Raw genomic sequence first — 19,621 nt, forward strand, 5'->3', positions numbered from 1 at the left:
CTTGGCAGGGGACATGGCTCCAGTAACTGATGTCTCAGTCACCAAAGAGAAAAGATGATGAACAGGAATTTGAGCAAACTCTGGGCGACAGTGGAGGAAAGAGGAGCCTGGCGTGCTACAATCCATGGGGTCACAGAGAGTCAGATGCAATTTAGCAACTGAACAACAATAAAGTCTGGACTGATATACTGGAAAGTGAAAGTGAAAGTTGCTCAGCCATGTCCAACTCTGCACCCCATGGCCTATACAGTCCATGGAATTCTCCAGGCCAGAATACTGGAGTGGGCAACCTTTCCCTTCTCTAGGGGATCTTCCCAACCCAGGGATCAAACCCAGGTCTTCAGCATTGCAGGCGGATTCTTTACAAGCTGAGCCACCAGGGAAGCCCAAGAATACTGGAGGAGTGGGTAGCCTATCACTTCTTTAGCAGATCTTCCCAATCCAGGAATCAAACTGGGGTCTCCAATATTGCAGGTGGTTTCTTTACCAACTGAGCTATCAGGGAAGCCCTTAAAAAAAAAAAAAAGAGCATGAATGCAGTCCCCCACTACCAGAAATTATGCCATGAAGTTTCCCACATTTGGGGAAATCGCAGAGTTCAACACACCCACAGTGCAATGGCTAAGCCTCTCCCTGGGAGAACCACTTTCTTAATCATGGTACCTCCCCTGCCAGGTAAGTATATACTGCAAAACATGATAGTTCAAGCTTTTTGTGAACCATCTGTGCTTGTAGTAGTGGTTCAGGCCTCCTATTTCTTCTTGATTGAAGATGATGAAAAGCCTCTGCTTCACAAAATGGGACAGATTCCCACTCCGACCTTTAGAATATTACCCTTCCCCTCTCCTTTAGGTCACTAGAGTAAAGTCATAGAATGAACTGGCTAGAGAGATGAAGTGCTGAGCCTGTAAAAGGAGGAAATAAACAGCTGAAAGTCCTAGCCAAAACCCCCTGGCAGGGATCTGATGGTATCTCTCAGACTGGATTATGAGAGTATTGGAACAAGAGAACCATTACTGAAGGCCAGATAAAGAAGAATTTGTTGATACAGAGCATTCTCCCATACTAGAAGATTTAATTACCTGCAAAGGCCGTGGAACGGACATGATGCTGCTCTGACTCTTGAAATTTTGAAGAGGGTATTGGCCCTTTCTAAGTGCGATAAGACTGCCAAAAATGGTAGAAGGCTCAAAAAACTCACATAAGTGAGGCCAGGAATCTCTCCAGATGGTCATGTTCAAAGGGAGAGGACACGTCTGCCAGAAACACTGGGGATGCCTTAGTCCAAGGGCCACCTGCCTCATCAAGAAGGGGCAGCTGTCATCTACAAGCCAGGACTGAGAGGAGGGGACAGACTTACAGAACTGGGCTCGCTGATAGCAAAGGGAGTCATCAGATCCCCAAATCACAGAGGCCCAGTGACAACGTGCGACCATCAGAGGCAAGGTTTCCCTGGTAATAGATTTGGGGATGGAAAACTTAGGGTAGAAGGTTTACTTCCTTGCTAATTGTCTATTCGTTAGTGTATTATAAGATACTTTTACTGTTGTTTAGTCGCTAAGTCATGCCCAACCCTTTTGCGATCCCATAGACTGTAGCCCACTAGGCTCCTCTGTCCATGGGATTTTCCAGGCAAGAATAGTGGAATGGGTTGCCCTTTCCTTTTCCAGGGGATCTTCCCCAATCAGGGACCGAACCTGGTGCCTCCTGCATTGGCAGGCAGATTCTTTACCGTCTGAGCCACCAGGGAAGCCCCTATTACAAAACACTTGGGGGCAGGGAATTGCCTACCTCCTTCTTATCTTCTACCTTGCCTTCCTCCTTGTATATCTTCAAGTACAGAAAAATATTTCTGGAGTTATAAAAGACTTCCAACAAATATTTGGAAGTGAGGTTATTCTAAACGAGTGAGAGTGAGGGGTGTGAATATAGGCAGCCCTGATGCTGGAGTCCTTGTGAGATTGTGAGTAACTCAGATTTGGAATTTTCATAATATGTTTTGAAACATATCAGTTTCAAAAATTAAAAGTGGGTTTTAAAATTATAACCCTTAATAAAGTCATCTATCTCAACATTGAAGTGTTAAAACATTTACTTAGGATTTTGGTAAGCTCTTTATTGAGAGGTATGGCTCCAGAACAGAAAGCCAGAAGAAAATCTTTCTCCATGTTGCAAGCACAACCATTGTGAGAAGGGAGGAGGGCGGTCATGATCAGTTTTGTTCCAGTTAAGAAAATGAAGCCTTCAACATTAGGAAGGAAAGTGTTGAGATAGCTGGATGCATTTCTTGGTGAAAAAATGTGGGGAAATTTAAACCAGTCTTTTCAAAACTATGTTTCTGAGAACATGAATTTTGTGAATGATTAATGCATGTTCTGTGTTCAAAGGGTTTATAGCTGTATCTAAGGTCAAGAAAATCTTCCCTAGTATTCTGTGTGTTAGGGTCAAGATGAAAGCACACATATTAACTATTTGACTTTCACAAAATATTACAACATTCAAAAAAGGTTATATTTCCAGTGGATGGCGTGATTTCCCATGTCTCATAATCTTATTAAAGAATTAGGGAAAAGAAAATGTAAGATTATGATTAAGAAGAAGACTAAATATAAAATAACCTCATTGAACCTAGAGTGTTTAGATTTTTTACTATCTTGTTTTAAATCATTTTCAAGAGTTGGAGTGTTTAGTGTTTCTGTTTCCCTGCTTCCGTTCTAGTCACGTCAGAAAAACAGAAATCAACTTACACGGTTCCCCTTTGAAGGAGATTGCACTTTAATAGTTTAGCAATAATTTTATGTTTATGTGATTAAGATGATCAAGTGCAGCATCATTTTATAACATTTATTAGAATATATGTTCATTAAATCATACCTACATTAAAAATGGTCTTCTGGTCTACAGTGACCAGTAATTCAGTCACTGTTGTCACCTAGGGACATCAGTTTCTTGAAACTTTTGGCAGAGTATTTAAAGCAAATATAATTTTGTAGATGATCTCCATTCATGCCTTTAAAATGTTCCCAAATGTCATTTAAGCCCTTCCAGTAAGGTGGAAAATAAGTAAAATTCATCAAGTTAAAGAATTTACTTTTGGCAAGCTCAGTCTCCCTGTTTGGTACAGTTTTACCAACCCACAGCTCTGGGAAATGTACATGGTCTCCCCTCCCTTCACTCCTCAATAAATGTTCAGATTGTTCATTTCCATCAAGGTGTGCATTATAGAAAACAGTGTAATACATTGCCTTTTGTTGGGGGGATTTTCATTCATAATGGATTAACTTTTTAAGAGAATGATAGAATTTCTTTATGAATCAGTGGGTGAGGAAGGGGTTTGAAGAGGGCCACCTGGAATCACATCATGTGAGCACTTTCTTTGATGTGTAAGTCAATCCTACCCCTCTTGGCATGTATTCTAAATTGATTTTCATTAACTTAAGTCTTGGGATTGAGTGGATTTTGCTGTGGGCCCTGCCTTATAAAGCACAGATCCAAACACAGATCCACCTTAAACCTCTCAGAGTAGAAAATTTTATAGGGTAGCACTGCAGAAAACCCTGTAACTAGTAGCTAGGCAACCAGAAGCAACTGTAAGGAAAGAAAATTTAGAAAAGGCCAGGCCAGTGTTATCTACATAGTATTTGCTATTAAGGTTAAAAATATTATCCTGTGTGTATTAGTAAAACTTGCTTTTGCTACTCAGTGTCTTTCACATGTATCTTTACCTGAAATTTATTGTATCAGTCTATCTTATATCAGGCTTATCTGGAGGCTCTTTTAGAGAATTCGCTTAGCTGCTTGGCTCAGGCTACCTTGCTAAGAACTATAAATTAGTCCACGTTAAGCACTATCATCCTGAGAGTGAAGCACTGAGTGTAATAGGACCATGAAACATCTGGCTCTTGGTGAACAGTGCAGTTAAGCTCCTGGGGGTGACAGGCTCATGGTATCCTGTTCATTAAAGTCAGCTGCATCTCCTGAGTTAAGGAGAAGGAGGTCCAGTTAGTTAGAATCTAATACACTAGTGAGTACTATTTTCCTGAAAGGAAGACATCCATCCTGCCTTTTAAGGTGACATGAGCTATATGCTAGTGTTTCATTTCAGACTGTTTTGTTTGCTAGTAACATTCAACCAGTTCAAAACAGGGGGGATAGGAAAATCCAAGTATCGCCAAACCTCGGGAGAGGAATGTGGCTAGATATTTAAAACAATCAAACATTATTCTAATACCCTTGCCATACTGTGTTTTGTTTGACTCATTCTTTCCTTTTATCACAAATTACTTTACTCTACTTATTTAGTCAATGGCACCAGCCTATGACCAACTCCCTTCCTTTTTATCATATAAGCTAAATTTGAGTTCTTCAGTCCCTGTTGCAAAATTTCCAGTTAAGTACTCATACAGGCCCATCTGGGGTCCAGTGCTCATCTCTGAATCAGTGAACTATCACCATAGCATGAAGTCACAGAAGGTATGCAAGCTCCCACAAGAATCAGACTGCCTGTGTATCTGTGTGAATGAAATTCCCATAGGCACGTGTGAAGAAGGAAAAGAACTGGAGGAAAAGAATTGGCATCTGTTGTACCTTCCACCTCACAATTCTTCAGATAAAAATGAGTCACCTCATTGTATTCTCTCTTTAAGAAAAGTGATTCCTACCCCTGCCAGGGATATGTTATATAAAGAGTATAATAGCCTTACAAAGGAGCTCCTTTTCATTTCCCCCATCAAGTTTAAAGTGACTCTTTCAATGGAGAGAACTATTTCCCTTCTCATTGAATACAGTGACTAACAATGGCAAATAATTGTAGCCAACACAGCAAAGAAACACACAGGAAAGCAACAAAGAGGTGCAAGCCATATGCATTCATTCCTGCATTTACAATCAACTCCCATGAAGCCTACAGTTAGTGACAAGCAAAGTCTGTATTTCAGAGAAGACTGGACCCTACAGAAGAAGACCACTACTAATGAAGACAGAAGAACATGCAGGTGGTTTAGAATGTAACCACATGATGGAACATTCTATTTTCTATTTTTAGCAAGAGGAGCTAGAAGTTGTTATAAAAACCTTATAGTTTACTTTGTGTAAGTAGGCATAAAAATGTATATGGTTCTAAAAAGAGTGTGAGAGTGAAACTTTGTTTTGCAATACTCAGAACACAATTTAAAGACCCTCTCTAAGTACTATTTATTATTGATACCTAACCTGATCAACTGTAAAGTTTAAAATTCTGGTGCTTGTATAAATTAGGAAGAATTTTTCCTCCATAGCTATGGTTTAAAGAACTTTTTTACTTGAGAACGCTACAATCTAGACTAAATTAGGCAACCTTCCTGCTGGATTGTGAAAAGCACCTAGAGAAAGCTTGCACACAGAAGAGTGATTTGGGATAAGTTTTAGATGGAATTCCCCTCCACCATGGCCCTGTGATCTCAGTTATATAATTGCAAGTATAATCTCGGACAAAGATAATTACACATGTTAGAAGTTTTTTTGAACCTCTGTACTTTGGTTTTGCTAACACTAGGTAGCATGTAAAGGCTACTCCAGTATGTTGAGGTTATGAACCAATAATAACTTGCTCATGTTTTGTTCTATATATTTCTTTAGAGTGGTCACTTGGTGAAACAGATATACAATTCCAAGTGTTCACAATGACATAGACACAGCATTCCAACATTGAAGGTGAATTAATCATTTGCCTAAAGGGTATAAGTTATATTTGGAAAAAAAAGAAAACAATTTCCCACGTAAATCTGGCATACCAATGTTCAGCTTTCATTTAAGTCACCAACATTCAAATAATGTTTCTCCACCTCCCCTCTTTGGAGGGTTTGCCTAAAATACTTACCCCACGTTCACTTAGCTTGTCACCAAGACAAACACGTGTGTCATCCAACTGAACACTACAGCATATGATAACACTTATATAACAACAACAAAAATAGACATATCTATGTCAAGGAAGAATAAATAAAATTTTGTTTCTTTTGTATTCAACTAGGGTAGGCATAAATTAACAAAACTAATCACATTGACTTTTAACTTTAATTTCATTGCATCCTTTTTCATCCTCCTACCTGTATGTCAGTTTCTCCCACAATGCCTGTCTATGCTTTAACTATCCAATCATGAGCTATTCTGGTTAAAGATTTTGTAATGTATTTTGGCTGCTATGACTCTGGGTCAAATCTGTCTTCAGAGAATATGACTAAAAGCATGCCAGTTCTCAGTTACTTTGGTTCCTAAAGGTGGGGCATCTCTGTGTCACACTTTTCCTCATAGGCATTTGAAGTCCAATTGTGGGTCTATTTTAATACCTTATAGCCCTTTCTTCATTCACTCTTCAGGAGAAATGTCTTAGAGAGGGTATCCTATCTTCTCCTTCATCTGTCGTCCTTGTTTCTCCTGCCCTACATATTCCAGAAATCCAGAAAACTTCCTCTATCATCTTTCCTGTTTGTTCCTGGTGGCATTATTTGTTAATCTGCCTGACCTACTGGGTCAACAGAACTTGGAACTTGTTTCTCTTAAAAGAACGTGTATTTTTCAATATACATTCTTAATCTACATTATTATCATGGTGAGTTTTCCCTACAAAGGCCCAGACTTTCAATCTGAGACTTTCCTGTTTCATTCCCAAGAAGGTTTTATTGAAAATTTAGATATTTAAGTGATAATGATCTTTGTGTAAAGGACAACTTCAGGTTAAGATAATTTAGACTAGGGATTATGATTGCCTTTAAGATACAAAGATTCTGCTTATTGCTAAGGGAAGCAATAATACTTCAAAAGCACACTCTGTAGTTACTTTATGAATCAAACTATAAAATGCTCAGATTGTAGCTGCCATTCTTTGAACTCTAGTTTTTTTCCTCCACTTAAAATAGACTTGGTTTGCTTTTTCTTAGGTTGGCACTCTGGCAGAATCTTGCATTAGAAACAGCCATCTCTATGGAGATATAGATTATAGTTCATGTTAAAATATGTTTGCTGTTGACATGCATTTGGCTTAAATTGGTGGCACATTTAGTGGAAGTTTAGTGTTACAGAAGTTTCTTAAGATGATTTTGACAAGAGAAAAATGGTGCCATAAATATGATTAGAAAGAAACATTTTTTCAAACACTAATGTATTTCAGTTCTTGACTACCAAGGTAAAAGAATGGGGAATTCTGGAATGCTGGTTGTTAAGTTTTACACAATTGCTGGACCTCTCCGCAGATATAAATCAAGACAGGACATGCAGAATTTTCTATTGAATCTAAGAATGATTTTGGTTATGTGGAAGATCCCTGAAAGGAAAATATTAGTTTTAAAAAACTCCAGAGCATGTTGGCTCTTCAAAATAAAGAATTTTTATATTAAACTTCCTGAATATTCCTACCAACTAGAAACAGATGAAGATATGCCATCTGGGGAGAAATTTTTACAAATGTCTTATATTTAGGATAGCTGATAACTGTGGTGTTAGAGAAGACTCTTGACAGACCCTTGGAGAGCAGGGAGATCAAACTAGTCAATCCTTAAGTAAATCAACCCTGAATATTCATTGGAAGGACTGATGCTGAAGCTGAAGCTCCAATACTTTGGCCACCTGATGCAAAGAGCCAACTCATCAGAAAAGATGCTGATGCTGGGAAAGATTGAGAGCAAGAGGAGAAAAGAACAGCAGAGGATGAGATGGTTGGATGACATCACTGACTCAGTGGACATGAGTTTGAGCAAACTCCAGGAGATAGTGAAGGACAGGGAAGCTTGATGCGCTTCAGTCCAGGGGGTCACAGAGAGTCGGACACAACTTAGCGACTGAACAACAATAACAACAAGGATACCTGTGAACAAGAGCTATCCCATGCCAGTTAACTGTAGAGAGATCTCTTCCAAGACTGTTCTAACATTAATGGGCCCACACTAAATAAATCTATGTCCTGCATCTATCATTTTTATGTGTTCTGAAACTATCATTAGAAGCTTTACTGGGGTATTTGGGAAGCTTGGGTATTTGGAAGAAAAAAATTTTTCAAAGTCTTAAAAATTATATTTCATCATCATAAATTACTTTCATCTTTGTCTCTGATTTGTCTAAATGAAATGGACATTTGGGAGGCAATGATTTTCCTGCTCAAATAGAAATAGCATGATTACTTAACTAGTGTTTTAGAAAGAATTCAAGTATCAGACAGAATAGCCTCTAGGTTATCATCAAAATCTGATATCCTGTTATTACATAATTGAGGCCACAAGGTTGTCAATATCAAACACAATCATTGCTTCCTAAAATCTGCAACCTGAAACTAAAGCCAGAATTTTAAATCACAAAGACATCCCTGAAGCACTTGGCAAGTTTTCAGACCTATGTTTGGGGATTTAAGGAGCATTGTTCCCATTAATCTTGATGAAAGTCTCATGACTAAATTCCTATGCATTGCTTTTTAAGATTTGGTCAAAAATGTCTCAGCATACATCAACATCACTCATTATTAGAGAAATGCAAATCAAGACCACAATGAGGTACCACTTCACACCAGTCAGAATGGCTGCCATCCAAAAGTCTGCAAGCAATAAATGCTGGAGAGGGTGTGGAGAAAAGGGAACCCTCTTACACTGTTGGTGGGAATGCAAACTAGTACAGCCACTATGGAGAACAGTGTGGAGATTCCTTAAAAAATTGCAAATAGAACTGCCTTATGACCCAGCAATCCCACTGCTGGGCATATACACCGAGGAAACCAGAATTGAAAGAGACACGTGTACCCCAATGTTCATCGCAGCACTGTTTATAATAGCCAAGACATGGAAACAACCTAGATGTCCATCAGCAGATGAATGGACAAGAAAGCTGTGGTACATATACACAATGGAGTATTACTCAGCCATTAAAAAGAATACATTTGAATCAGTTCTAATGAGATGGATGAAACTAGAGCCGATTATACGGAGTGAAGTAACCCAGAAAGAAAAACACCAATACAGTATACTAACACATGTATATGGAATTCAGAAAGATGGCAATGATGACCCTGTATGCAAGAGAGCAAAAGAGACACAGATGTGTAGAGCGGACTTCTGGACTCTGAGGGAGAGGGAGAAGGTGGGATGATTTGGGAGAATATCATTGAAACATGTATACTATCATGTAAGAAACGAATCGCCAGGCTATGTTTGATGCAAGATATAGGATGCTTGGGGCTGGTGCACGGGGATGATCCAGAGAGATGATATGGGGTGGGAGGTGGGAGGGGGTTCATGTTTGGGAACTCATGTACACCTGTGGCGGATTCATGTCAATGTATGGCAAAACCAATACAGTATTGTAAAGTAAAATAAAGTAAAAATAAAAATTAAAAAAAAAGTCTCAGCATACAAAGTATGGACAAATTCATTACAGCTCTTACTTTACATCATTCTGAAGTCATTTCTAAGTAATTCAACACTGACTCTCCTTTTTTATAAAAGATCATAACCTACTTGAAATAATTACTTTTTAATTACATGAACTTTCACAAAGAGTGAAAACTAGTTTTTACAATGAGCGTGACTGAAAGAAAAAAAATAGTGGTAAAGTTGAAAGAAATTATGGCAGGCTTTTTTTTGCTATTGTTGTTTGTTTGTTTTGTTTTGTTACAAAAATGATAGAAGCTTAGAATTTTTTATTGCTTAGAATAGATAGATGGATAGATAGATCAATCACATATTGCAAATACCAAGTTTGATGAGACAGAGAGTAGTTCATGGTCTAGTTGATGAGACCAGGGAGATGGAAACATAAAGGCTACTAAAGACATGCTACAAAAAAGAGGAACCTTAAGAATTACATAGGGATTTGAAGCATAGAGTTATCTGAGGTTTTGGATTATAGCATTAGATGGGTGGTGATATTCGGTTAGTCATGTCCAACTCTTTGCTGGGTAGTGTAGGACATAAAATAAAAATGTTACAAAGTCAGTTTAAAAGAGTTTTGTAATGCAATGATAATTTGCATTTCCTTTTATAGGGAATATATAATCAAAAATTGAGGGAGATAATTTAGGTGATCTCATAAATGAGTTCACATAAGTAAACAAAGAGGCAGAGAGATCAGTAAGGAGGCTATGCAGAGAGCAAGTAGAGATGAAACAAATATGAAAAAAGAATTACCAGTTATAATGCAGAGAAAGAAATAGGTTGAAGGACTTGATTGGAGATGGGAGAAAGAGGAGTCCAGAATCACTGGGGTTTTTAGCGTATTAGGTTGAGATATGATAGAAAATAGAAGTGAAAGTGAAAGTCACTCAGTGGGGTCCAACTCTTTGAGACCCCATGGACTATACAGTCCATGGAGTTCTCCAGGCCAGAATACTGGAGTGAGCAGTCATTCCCTTCTCCAGGGGATCTTCCCAACCCAAGGATGAAACCCAGGTCTCCCTAATTGCAGGCAGATTCTTTACCAGTTGAGCCACAAGGGAAGCCCAGAAAATAGCCCAGATGAGGCAGAAGATAATCATTTCTGCTTTAGTTATGATAACCTAGAGCTCTGTGAAGTTTGTGAATAATTGCTGAGTGATTTGGGGGCTATAGATACAGATTTTGAGACATCAGTTCATAAATGATTGGGTTGATGAGCCCATCTGGAGAGATTTTTTTAAAAATGAGTAAATATAAAGGAGATCGATGGGAGAATCTTGGTGGTGGCTGAGGTTAGAAAAAGCAATCAGGAAGAAGATGGAGAAAAGTGGTTAGAGAGATAAGAGGACTAGGAAAAGCCTCTCTAGAGGAGCTTTATCATTAAACTATGGAGAAATGTCATCAGGGGCCCAAGGGGCAAAGTAGTTGAGGAGGATAAAGCCTGTAGTTTTGGTAAGTATGAAGTCATTGATATTTTTACAGACAGCATTTTCAGCAGAGTGGTGTGGATAAGAATTGCAGGGGATTGGGGAATGATCTGGATATAAATGATGAGAGCTTTGAGTAGGTGGCAGGAGGTAGTAGAGAGTTACCTTCATAGGTATTTTGAAACAAAACTAAGAAGATACATGAGTCAATGTCTTGAAAAGGCACATATTGGAAGATGCACATATTGGAAGAGAGACCCGAAAGTGCATGGTTGTACTGAAGAGTCCAGTGGAGACAGAAAACCCTTTGGAGAGAAATTTGACATTTCAGTTGGTTCAATCTTTAAGAAAGTGTTAAATTCAGTTCTCTGCCTGCTCCTCCATATACAGTCATGCACAGGATGATTTTTGCATCATAATATCTGCTCAGAGAATTGCATGTATCAGTCAGGATAAGCTAATTTTTGCTGCAAGAACACCCCCCCCCCCAAATTAGTGTTTCAGTGAAATAAAGTTTAGTTCTTGTTTTGCATCATTCTTTTCTGTGGGTTGCCAAAGGCAATCATAACATTTATTTAGGGATTCAAAGTGACAGAGGCACAATCTTGGTAAATACCCTTATAATCTCTACTGTGAGAGGAAGTGGGCATTGTGAAAGACACACAGGTTCTTAAAGCATTCTCATGGAAGTGACATGTGTTACTTCTGCTCATATTTCATTGGCCAACCTAGCCATAGAGCCACCTGATTCAAGTGGTCAGGGAAGGGCAAGCCCACAGATGTCAGGAAGGTCAAGCAGAAATGCTGTGAACATTTGTAATGATTACCACACTGCATTAACAGCTTAAAAGGATTCAGAGAAGATGGATGAGGGAGCAAAATGGGTTGAATTAATTACATTCTGCAGTGTTATTATGCTCCTTGAAATGCATATAATATTGAAATCATCTCATAGGAACACCTGGGAAACAGAGATTTTCATAATTGTTTCTGAATGCGTCTAATAAAATGAGACAATTAGCCTTCTCTAATGTATTAGTTATGATTAGTTTCATCTGCCTGTGACAAGCAACATATATAACAATGGCTGAAATAAGACACAATCATTTTTCTCTTATGTAAACGTCTGGATAAGAGATCCAGGACTTCCATGATCATTCAGATCGAGATTTCTTCTACCTAGTTTCTTTTTTAACTTTTATTTTGTATTGGTGTATGTGCGTGTCTGCTAAGTCACTTCAGTCCTGTTTGACTCTTTGCGACCCTATGGACTGTAACCTGCCAGGCTCCTCTGTCCATGGAATTCTCCAGGCTAGAATACTGGAGTGGGTTGCCATGCCATCCTCCAGGGAATCTTCCTGACCCAGGGCTCAAACCTGCATCTCTCATGTTTCCTGCCATTGGCAAGTGGGTTCTTTACCACTAAGCCACCTAGGAATCCTGTGTTGAAGTATAGCTGATTAAAAATGCTGTGATAGTTTCAGATGGACAGCAAAAGAAATACAGCCATTCACATACATGTATCTATCTATACTCCTTCATCTACCTAGTTTCTTCATCAACTTCCATTTTGACGTCCAAAATGCCTCTTTCGGCTTCAGCCATTTCATCTTTATTTTGGCAGCACAGTACTTCCTAAAAGTTTCACCACTACTTCTGGATGTATTGCATTGACTAGAACTTAAGAGACTCACAACGAACGCTGGTGTATGTGGTCTTGATTCTGGGGGCCCATGCACTCTATTTCCTTTTGGGGGTTCAACTTCTCAGTAAGAAGAGGAAATTAATAGCACATAACTGTCCATTTTACATACTTCACCATGCCTGTGCGGAGGTTCCTCTTTTTTGATTTGAAGTTTCCTCCTGTGTCTAGCAGTTCTTATCAAAGCCTGGAATCCAGGACACCACATTTCACATCGGAAAGGGGACAGCTCAGTAGGGATACATTGTTAGAACTAGAATACTTCCCTAGCCTCTTACTCAGAGTTGGAACAGCACTTTGAGAGTGAACGAGCATCAGTATAGGCTTTGGTGCGATTTTATGGTCCGTCACTTCCTAGCTTTACATAATTCACAACTCATGGTGGGCTGTGATAGTGGAATCGAAAAAAATTGGCCAGTATTTTCTGTTGCCTATGAGTTTAACTGACAATGTCCTGTACAGAACTGGGTTCCATGTGGACTCCCTGCTGTAGAACTCCAAAGGGTTAGTGAGATTTGGAGAGTGGTAGAGATTCTTCATTTTTGCTTCACTCCTATTATGGGAGATGTAAGATGGAACAGATTTTGTACCCCAAAGAAAGAAGAGATGAGTCACGTGGAACTTCAAAAGCAGGAGAGGTTGGCAGCTGCATGTGACCCAATGTTAGACCTGGCACAGATTTCAGGAAACAGTTGAGATGTTTGGCTTTATACTTTTGTTTTTCAAGTGTTCCTTTTTAGAGCCTTTCCACTTCATACACCAGATGTTGCACTTACATTATTGTTGTATTGGTAGTAGTAACACAAATTTGAATTATAGGAGAATGTATTATTCAAGTTGCAGATGAGATAAACCTTGCCAAATATGTATGAATTAAACATCCAGTAGCCCACAGCTTGATGGAGTTCTGAGTCAGGCAAACAGGGTGATTAGGAAATTGTGATGGCTCAGATTCCTGAGAATATAGGTTCCCCATCTGTTGTTTTGCACTTTACAATAGAATAATGATGGACAGCAGAAAAACAAAATAAACCTGAAGATTTACACCTATTAGGAATAGAATCATAGTCTTATTTAAGTCATAAGATAGTAAAAGGTGTTTTTAAATTGATGCTAAGTGTAGGTCCAACTCTTTGTGACCCCATGGACTGCGTTACACCAGGTTTCTCTATCTTTCACCATTTCCTGGAGCTTACTCAAATTCATGTCCATTAACTCAGTGATGCCATCCAACCATCTTGTCCTGTATACTCTCTTCTCCTGTGCTCAATCTTTCCCAGCATCAGGGTCTTTTCCAATGAGACAGCTCTTCGCATCAGGTAGCCAAAGTATTAGAGCTTCAGCATCAGTCCTTCCAATGACTATTCAGGACTAATTTCCTTTGGGATTGACCGGTTTAATCCCCTTGCCATCCAAGTGACTCTCAAGAGTCTTCTCCAACACCACAGTTTAAAAGCATCAATTCTTCAGTGCTCAGCCTTCTTTATGGTCCAACTCTCCCATCTGTGCATGAAAGTGAAGTCGCTCAGTCATGTCCGACTCTTTGAGACCCCATGGACTGTAGCCTAACAGGCTTCTCCATCCATGGGATTTTCCAGGCAAGAATACTGGAGTGAGCTGCCATTTGCTTCTCCAGGGCATCTTCCCAAGGTTGGTCATAGCTTTTCCTCCAAGGAGCAGGTGTTTTTTAATTTCATAGCTACAGTCGTCACCTGCAGTGATTTTGGAGCCCAAGAAAATAAAGTCTGTCACTGTTTCCATTTTTTCTCCACCTATTTGCCATGAAGTGGTAGGCCCAGATGCCATGATCTTCATTTTTTGAATGTTGAGTTTTAAGCCAGCTTTTTCATTCTCCTCTTTCACCTTCATCGAGAGGCTGTTCAGTTCCTCTTAGCTTTCTGCTATAAGGGTGGTGTCATATGCATATTTAAAGTTATTGCTGTTTCTCCCTGCAATCTTGATTCCAGCTTGTGCTTCATCCAGCCCGACATTTCACATGATGTACCCTGCATATAAGTTAAAGAAGCAGGGTGGCAATATACAGCCTTGATGCTCCTTTCCCAATTTTGAACCAGTCCATTGCTCCATGTCCCATTTTAACTGTTGCTTTTTGGCCTGTGTACAGGTTTCTCAGGAGGCAGGTAAGGTGATCTAGTATTCCTATATCTGTAAGATTTTCCATATTTTGTTGTGATCCACACATTCAAAAGCTTTGGTGTATTCGATGAAGCAGAAGGAGGTGTTTTCCTGGAATTCCCTTGCTTTCTATGTGATCCAATGGATGTTGGCAATTTGACATCTGATTCCTCTGCCTTTTCTAAATCCAGCTTGTACATCTGGAAGTTCTTGGTTCACGTACTGTTGAAGCCTTGAAGGATTTTGAGTAATATCTTGTTAACATGTGAAATGAGCACAATTGTGCAGTATTTTAAACAGTCTTTGGCATTGCCCTTCTTTGGGATTGAGGACTTCCCTGGTGGCTCAGATGGTAAAGCGTCTGTCTACAATGTAGGAGACCTGGGTTCGATCCCTGGGTTGGGAAGATCCCCTGGAGAAGGAAATGGCAATCCCCTCCAGTACTATTGCCTAGAAAATCCCATGAACAGAAGAGCCTGGTAGGCTACAGTCCATGCGGTCGCAAAGAGTCAGACACGACTGAGCAACTTCACTTTCACTTTTCTTTGGAATTGGAATGAAAACTGACCTTTTCCAGTCCTGTGGCCTCTGCTGAGTTTTCCAAGTTTGCTGACATAGTGAGTGCAGCACTTTAACAGCATCATCTATTAGGATTTGAAATAGCTCATCAGGAATTCCATTGCCTCCATTCAGTCAGTTCAGTTCAGTCACTCACTCATGTCCGACTCTTTGCCACCCCATGAATCGCAGCACACCAGGCCTCCCTGACCATCACCATCTCCCAGAGTTCACTCAGACTCAAGTCCATCGAGTCAGTGATGCCATCCAGCCATCTCATCCTCTGTCATCCCCTTCTCCTCCTGCCCCCAATCCCTCCCAGCATCAGAGTCTTTTCCAATGAGTCAACACTTCGCATGAGGTGGCCAAAGTACTGGAGTTTCAGCTTTGGCATCATTCCTTCCAAAGAACACCCAGGACTGATCTCCTTTAGAATGTACTGGTTGGATCTCCTTGCAGTGCCAGGGACTCTCAAGAGTCTTCTCCAACACCACAGTTCAAAAGCATCAAATCTTCCACACTCAGCTTTCTTCACAGTCCAACTCTCACATCCATACATGACCACTGGAAAAACCATAGCCTTGACTAGATGGACCTTGGCAAAGTAATGTCTCTGCTTTTGAATATGCTCTCTAGGTTGGTCATAACTTGCCTTCCATAACTTTTCTTTTAATTTCATGGCTGCAGCCACCATCTGCAGTGATTTTGGAGCCCCCCAAAATAATGTTGACACTGTTTCCACTCTTTCACCATCTATTTCCCATGCAGTGATGGGACCAGATGCCATGATCTTCATTTTCTGAATGTTGAGCTTTAAGCCAACTTTTTCACTCTCCTCTTTCACTGTCATCAAGAGGCTTTTGAGTTCCTGTTCACCTTCTGCCATCCTTGGTTGAACTTGCCATACTTGGGTGGTGTCATCTGCATATCTGAGGTTATTGATATTTCTCCTGGCAATCTTGATTGCAGCTTGTGTTTCTTCCAGCCCAGCGTTTCTCATGATGTACTCTGTATATAAGTTAAATAAGCAGGGTGACAATATACAGCCTTGACATACTCCTTTTCCTATTTGGAACCAGCCTGTTGTTCCATGTCCAGTTCTAACTGTTGCTTCCTGCCTTGCATATAGCTTTCTCAAGAGGCAGGTCAGGTGGTCTGGTATTCCCATCTCTCTCAGAATTTTCCACAGTTTATTGTGATCCACACAGTCAAAGGCTTTGGCATAGTCAATAGAGCAAAAATAGATGTTTTCCTGGAACTCTCATGATTTTTGGATGATCCAGCGGATGTTGGCAATTTGATTTCTGGTTCCTCTCCCTTTTTTAAAACCAGCTTGAACACAAAAAGTTCACAGTTCATGTACTGCTGAAGCCTGGCTTGGAGAATTTTGAGCATTACTTTACTAGCATGTGAGATGAGTGCAATTGTCCAGTAGTTTGAGCATTCTTTGGCATTGCCTTTCTTTGGGATTGGAATGAAAACTGACCTTTTCCAGTCCTGTGGCCACTGCTGAGTTTTCCAAATGTGCTGGCATATTGAGTGCAGCACTTTCACAGCATCATCTTTCAGGATTTGAAATAGCTCAACTGGAATTCTATCACCTCCACTAGCTTTGTTCGTAGTGATGCTTTCTAAGGCCCACTTGACTTCACATTCCAGGATGTCTGGCTCTAGGTGAGTGATCATACCATCGTGATTATCTTGGTCATGAAGATCTTTTTTGTACAGTTCTTCCGTATATTCTTGCCACCTTTTAATATCTTCTGCTTCTGTTAGGTCCAGACCATTTCTGTTCATTATCAAGCCCATCTTTGCATGAAATGTTCCCTTGGTATCTCTAATTCTCTTGAAGAGATCTCTAGTCTTTCCCATTCTGTTGTTCTCTATTTCTTTGCATTGATCACTGAGGAAGGCTTTCTTATCTCTCCTTGCTATTCTTTGGAACTCTGCATTTAGATGTTTATATCTTTCCTTTTCTCCTTTGCTTTTTGCTTCTCCTCTTTTCACAGCTATTTGTAAGTCCTCCCCAGACAGCCATTTTGCTTTTTGCATTTCTTTTCCATGGCGATGGTCTTGATCCCCGTCTCCTGTACAATGTCATGAACCTCATTCCATAGTTCATCAGGCACTCTATCTACCAGATCTAGTCCCTTAAATCTATTTCTCACTTCCACTGTGTAATCATAAGGGATTTGATTTAGGTCATACCTGAATGGTCTAGTGGTTTTCCTTACTTTCTTCAATTTAAGTCTGAATTTGGCAATAAGAAGCTCATGATCTCTGCCACAGTCAGCTCACGGTCTTGTTTTTGTTGACTGTATAGAGCTTCTCCATCTTTGGCTGCAAAGAATATAATCAATCTGATTTCGGTGTTGACCATCTGGTAATGTCCATGTGTAGAGTCTTCTCTTGTGTTGTTGAAAGAGGGTGTTTGCTATGACCAGTGCGTTCTCTTGGCAAAATTCCATTAGCCTTTACCCTGCTTCATTCCATATTCCAAGGCCAAATTTCCCTGTTACTCCAGGTGTTTCTTGACTTCCTACTTTTGCATTCCAGTCCCCTATAATGAAAAGGACATCTTGTTTGGGTGTTAGTTCTAAAAGGTTTTGTAGGTCTTCATAGAACCATTTAACTTCAGCTTCTCCAGCATTAATGGTTGGGGCATAGACTTGGATTACTGTGATATTGAATATTTTGCCTTGGAAACAAACAGAGGTCATTCTGTCATTTTTTAAATTGTATCCAAGTACCGCATTTCAGACTCTTTTGTTGACCATGATGGTTACTCCATTTCTTCTAAGGGATTCTTGCCCACAGTAATAGATATAATGGTCCTCTGAGTTAAATTCACCCATTCCAGTCCATTTTAGTTTGCTGATTCCTAGAATGTCAACATTCACTCTTGCCATCTCCTGTTTGACCACTTCCAATTTGCCTTGATTCATGGACCAAACATTCCAGGTTCCTATGCAATATTGCTCTTTTCAGCATCAGACCTTGCTTCTATCACCAGTCCCATCCACAACTGGGTATTGTTTTTGCTTTGGCTTCATCCCTTCCTTCTTTCTGGAGTTATTTCTCCACTGATTTCCAGTAGCATATTGGGCACCTACTGACCTGGGGAGTTCCTCTTTCAGTATCCTATCGTTTTGCCTTTTCATACTGTTCATGGGGTTCTCAAGGCAAAAATACTGAAGTGGTTTGCCATTCCCTTCTCCAGTGGACCACATTCTGTCAGACCTCTCCACCATGACCCACCCATCTTGGGTTGCCCCGGGGGCATGGCTTGGTTTCATTGAATTAGACAAGGCTGTGGTCCTAGTGTGATTAGATTGGCTAGTTTTCTGTGAGTATTGTTTCAGCGTGTCTGCCCTCTGATGCCCTCTTGCAACACCTACCGTCCTACTTGGGTTTCTCTTACCTTTCACCTCCATTAACTTTGTTCTAATTAGAGGGGTAAAGCAAAAACAAACAATTCTTATTTTTCAATTACTATTTAATTTATTGGTTATCTGTAAATCTCATATAATATTATAAATCCCTTTTACAATTAAATACAATTTAGTTTCCTCTAAAGTTTGTTCAAATTTTCACTGTTATGCTTTATATGATAAAATTCAACACTGATTTTTTCTTTTGGTATTATTGATCAACTCGTATCCTTTTTATAATTTCATAAGCTTTTCACATCAGCAACTTTATCTGGATGTTAAATAGCCCTTCTTTCTGACAAATAAAAATAAATTAGGAAAATGTCTTACAATTTGACCCTGAATCTGATACACTACCATTTATTTTTAAGTCACTTTAAAAAATTGTCACTTTAAAAAATTTATGTGATCCTGTCTATATCACAAAGAAATATTTGAACGCAAGATTTTATTATAGGATGTCAAACCATCTTTAACAGTTCAAAGACATATAGCTTAGCATATTTATTTATCCACAGCTTATGTTGGTTTTAAGTGGATATGCATTCATAAAAATAATTATTGTTTATCCCAAACCTCATCTTTTCCCTTCATATGGAGGGGAAGCAAAACAATCAATTATTTTATATAGTTGTCAGTAGAGAGAAAACACATCAGTTATATCACTATATCTCATTTGTAAGAAGTCTCTTGACAAGAAATTTTGCACCAAAATTGATAGCGTACTGTGTATAGTAGATATAATCTCTAATGAAGGAAATATGGGTAAAATCAAATAATATTCAAAGGATGCTATATGCTGAACGATATCAAGCACCCTATTTTACATCTATATTTTTAGCACAACTGATTTAGGTATATGTACCTGTTAGCAACAGCATAGCACAGTAAATTGTCCTAGTCACTGTGAAAAGAAATATTAGCAAGTGACTAGTGTATGAATGATAACTTATTCAATGATGAGAATAAAATATG

At 39.4% G+C, this 19,621-nt stretch overlaps 1 non-coding gene across 1 annotated transcript; it reads right to left on the minus strand.

Moving 5' to 3' along the window:
- Window positions 1-519: 519 nt before the first annotated feature.
- On the minus strand, window positions 520-683 carry LOC120881223. The gene has a single exon (XR_005725255.1). It is a non-coding gene; the product is annotated as a U1 spliceosomal RNA (small nuclear RNA).
- Window positions 684-19,621: the final 18,938 nt, after the last annotated feature.

This window comes from Oryx dammah, unplaced genomic scaffold (genome assembly GCF_014754425.2).
Source record: "Oryx dammah isolate SB20612 unplaced genomic scaffold, SCBI_Odam_1.1 HiC_scaffold_22, whole genome shotgun sequence".
In the NCBI taxonomy this organism is placed as follows: Eukaryota; Metazoa; Chordata; class Mammalia; order Artiodactyla; family Bovidae; genus Oryx; species Oryx dammah.